Source organism: Eleutherodactylus coqui, unplaced genomic scaffold, assembly GCF_035609145.1.
Source record: "Eleutherodactylus coqui strain aEleCoq1 unplaced genomic scaffold, aEleCoq1.hap1 HAP1_SCAFFOLD_292, whole genome shotgun sequence".
In the NCBI taxonomy this organism is placed as follows: Eukaryota; Metazoa; Chordata; class Amphibia; order Anura; family Eleutherodactylidae; genus Eleutherodactylus; species Eleutherodactylus coqui.
In genome coordinates, this window is record NW_027102183.1 from 70,520 (window position 1) to 75,000 (window position 4,481).

A 4,481-nucleotide genomic window follows, 5' to 3' on the forward strand; every position below is an offset into this window, starting at 1 on the left:
TGCCTGGGAAGACCCCGCTCTCACCGAGCGGCCGGGCGCCACGTTCAAGAGGTGTACGAAGCCACCTGTGGGGGGTCTGCGGAGGCCCCCCTGAGAGCGCTGATAACCCTGTCCTAGCTGCCTGCGCGGGCAGGCGGGACCCCCAAGAGGCCGGGCACAGCCCGCGGCAGCCCCCGCCGAAGTCCACGGCAGTTGGCAGAGACGAGTCTTGGAGAGAAAACGACAAAGTCCAGACGCTCCAGGCGCCGGCCAGGGGTGCGGACCCGGCTGGCCGGGCCGGCGGGAGCTGCGGCTGCCGGGGCCGAGCCGAGTGTCGACGCATGTCGTGAGAACCGGTATGAGGGTAATCCTGGGCCCTCGGGGCCGAGCTACGGTTCCATGAAGGCGGAAGGAGCGGGCCTGTTTCCCCTGATAGCGCCGACGACGGTAAAATAAGGGCTCGCAAAACGTCAGGACGAACACCTTTTTTGCATATAAGGGAACGAGCGGTGTGCGGTCTTTGACAAAGTGACTATTTCTCAGAGTGCTGGAGTGGGGACCGCTCAAAGTCAAAGCACCGCGGCCGCCCCTCTGCCACCTCCCTGGGAGCAGAGTCATAGAGCGCAAGTGTCCCCACTCCGCCTGTGCAGGCCGCGGGGCCAACAGGCTGGCTGGCTGGCTGCCCGGGCGACCCCCCTCCGAGATGCCGGGCTGAGGCGTAGGCAGCCGCCTCCATCACCACCACCCAAGGCGAGAGAGTGGGTCAACGGGAGAGCCGTCGCGGCCGGGGGACCCTCGCCGCGCCCATGTCCGGGGAAGGACCACAAGGGCCCTGCTCCCCGGCGCCCCGGCGAGCGGGTTCACCCTCGGCGCGTACGGCTCTCGAGGATGGGGAAGGGACGCGCGTGGGCGTCCCTCCCGTCCCCCGCGGAAGAAGGCGAGCGACTCTGCGCGTCGGGACACCCCGCGGAGCCCCCTGCGGGGGGAGTACTCCGGGGGAGAAGCGTGGCGCAGGGGGTGCAGCCCTTTCCCAGGCCACCGTGCGACGGCGTCGGTGGGGCCGACGCCGAGAGAGAGAACGATCCGGGCTCTCCCGCCTCAGGGCGGCCGAGAGCGGGGCCACGGGCCCCACGTTTGGTGACGGTTTTCCCGAAAGCGAAGGACCCCCGCCTGTCCCCTCGGGCTCCGGCCGATGCGGGCGGTCCAGGGCGGGGATAGGGGACGGCGGCCTGCGGACGACGCGCTTTATCCCCAGAAGGAGCGAGGCATGAGGGGGTGTTCCACCCCCGCCGGCCGGTCTCGCTCCTTCTCCGGGCTACGCCTCGGCGGAGTAAAGACCCCCGGGTCAACGCTCCCGCGTCCGGGTGCCGCCGCGCGTCCCCTTCCCGCGGGGGGTGGATCCCTTCCACCCCTGGCCGTCCGAGGCCCGTGCGCCTCGGGCGGCCTCCCTTCCGAGAGAGGGAGAGAGAGACGGAGGACGGTGGTCCGCGACGGCGCGAGACGTCCAAGTTGTGTTCCCCACGGCGGCTACCCGGTCGATCCCGCCCGCCGGTAGCCTTGGCTTGCCCCCACTCCGCCTGTCCAGGCCGCGTGGCCGACAGGCTGTTTGCCCGGGTAGACCCTGCTCTCACCGAGCGGCCGGGCCCCAACGTTCAAGAGGTGTACGGAAGCCACCTTGGGGTGGAGCCCTTCCACCCCTGGCCGTCCGAGGCCCGTGCGCCTCGGGCGGCCTCCCTTCCGAGAGAGGGAGAGAGAGACGGAGGACGGTGGTCCGCGACGGCGCGAGACGTCCAAGTTGTGTTCCCCACGGCGGCTACCCGGTCGATCCCGCCCGCCGGTAGCCTTGGCTTGCCCCCGCTCCGCCTGTCCAGGCCGCGTGGCCGACGGGCTGTTTGCCCGGGTAGACCCCGCTCTCACCGAGCGGCCGGGCCCCAACGTTCAAGAGGTGTACGGAAGCCACCTTGGGGTGGAGCCCTTCCACCCCTGGCCGTCCGAGGCCCGTGCGCCTCGGGCGGCCTCCCTTCCGAGAGAGGGAGAGAGAGACGGAGGACGGTGGTCCGCGACGGCGCGAGACGTCCAAGTTGTGTTCCCCACGGCGGCTACCCGGTCGATCCCGCCCGCCGGTAGCCTTGGCTTGTCCCCGCTCCGCCTGTCCAGGCCGCGGGGCCGACGGGCTGTCTGCCCGGGTAGACCCTGCTCTCACCGAGCGGCCGGGCCCCAACGTTCAAGAGGTGTACGGAAGCCACCTTGGGGTGGAGCCCTTCCACCCCTGGCCGTCCGAGGCCCGTGCGCCTCGGGCGGCCTCCCTTCCGAGAGAGGGAGAGAGAGACGGAGGACGGTGGTCCGCGACGGCGCGAGACGTCCAAGTTGTGTTCCCCACGGCGGCTACCCGGTCGATCCCGCCCGCCGGTAGCCTTGGCTTGCCCCCACTCCGCCTGTCCAGGCCGCGTGGCCGACAGGCTGTTTGCCCGGGTAGACCCTGCTCTCACCGAGCGGCCGGGCCCCAACGTTCAAGAGGTGTACGGAAGCCACCTTGGGGTGGAGCCCTTCCACCCCTGGCCGTCCGAGGCCCGTGCGCCTCGGGCGGCCTCCCTTCCGAGAGAGGGAGAGAGAGACGGAGGACGGTGGTCCGCGACGGCGCGAGACGTCCAAGTTGTGTTCCCCACGGCGGCTACCCGGTCGATCCCGCCCGCCGGTAGCCTTGGCTTGCCCCCGCTCCGCCTGTCCAGGCCGCGTGGCCGACGGGCTGTTTGCCCGGGTAGACCCCGCTCTCACCGAGCGGCCGGGCCCCAACGTTCAAGAGGTGTACGGAAGCCACCTTGGGGTGGAGCCCTTCCACCCCTGGCCGTCCGAGGCCCGTGCGCCTCGGGCGGCCTCCCTTCCGAGAGAGGGAGAGAGAGACGGAGGACGGTGGTCCGCGACGGCGCGAGACGTCCAAGTTGTGTTCCCCACGGCGGCTACCCGGTCGATCCCGCCCGCCGGTAGCCTTGGCTTGTCCCCGCTCCGCCTGTCCAGGCCGCGGGGCCGACGGGCTGTCTGCCCGGGTAGACCCCGCTCTCACCGAGCGGCCGGGCCCCAACGTTCAAGAGGTGTACGGAAGCCACCTTGGGGTGGAGCCCTTCCACCCCTGGCCGTCCGAGGCCCGTGCGCCTCGGGCGGCCTCCCTTCCGAGAGAGGGAGAGAGAGACGGAGGACGGTGGTCCGCGACGGCGCGAGACGTCCAAGTTGTGTTCCCCACGGCGGCTACCCGGTCGATCCCGCCCGCCGGTAGCCTTGGCTTGTCCCCGCTCCGCCTGTCCAGGCCGCGGGGCCGACGGGCTGTCTGCCCGGGTAGACCCCGCTCTCCGAGCGGCCGGGCCCCAACGTTCAAGAGGTGTACGGAAGCCACCTTGGGGGGGCTGCGGTGCCCCCCTCCCCGAGAGTGCCTCCCAGGCCGAGGGAGCCCGGCGGTCGAGTGTCGTAGGAAAGCGCGTGCCACGGCTGTGTCGGTCACAGGGGCCAGAGGTAGTTTGGGCAACGGCTTAGATCCGTATGAAGCTCATCCTTTCCGGCCTGTTCTGGCGGCGGCTAGGCGTGCGCGCACGGCACGACGCCCCTGGCTCCAGCGATGCGACGGCGCCCCGCACCCCACTCTCCGGGCCGAGCAGAGTGGCCGCTCTCGCTCCTTGGAGCAGAGCCCCCGAGTGCAAGTGTCCCCGCTCCGCCTGTCCAGGCCGCGGGGCCGACAGGCTGTCTGCCCGGGTAGACCCCGCTCTCCGAGCGGCCGGGCGCCACGTTCAAGAGGTGTACGAAGCCACCTTGGGGGGCTGCGGTGCCCCCCGCCCCGAGAGTGCCTCCCAGGCCGAGGGGAGCCTGGCGGTCGAGTGTCGTAGGAAAGCGCGTGCGCGGCTGTGTCGGTCACACGGGCCAGAGTTAGTTTGGGCAACGGCTTAGATCCGTATGCAGCTCAACCTTTCCGGCCTGTTCTGGCGGCGGCTAGGCGCGCGCGAACGTCACGACGCCCCTGGTTCCAGCGAGGCGACGGCGCCCCGCACCCCGCTCTCCGGGCCGTGCAGAGCGGCCGCTCTCGCTCCTTGGAGCAGAGCCCCCGAGCGCAAGAGTCCCCGCTCCGCCTGTCCAGGCCGCGGGGCCGACAGGCTGTCTGCCCGGGTAGACCCCGCTCTCCGAGCGGCCGGGCCCCAACGTTCAAGAGGTGTACGGAAGCCACCTTGGGGGGCTGCGGTGCCCCCCGCCCCGAGAGTGCCTCCCAGGCCGAGGGAGCCCGGCGGTCGAGTGTCGTAGGAAAGCGCGTGCGCGGCTGTGTCGGTCACACGGGCCAGAGTTAGTTTGGGCAACGGCTTAGATCCGTATGCAGCTCAACCTTTCCGGCCTGTTCTGGCGGCGGCTAGGCGTGCGCGCACGGCACGACGCCCCTGGCTCCAGCGATGCGACGGCGCCCCGCACCCCACTCTCCGGGCCGAGCAGAGTGGCCGCTCTCGCTCCTTGGAGCAGAGCCCCCGAGC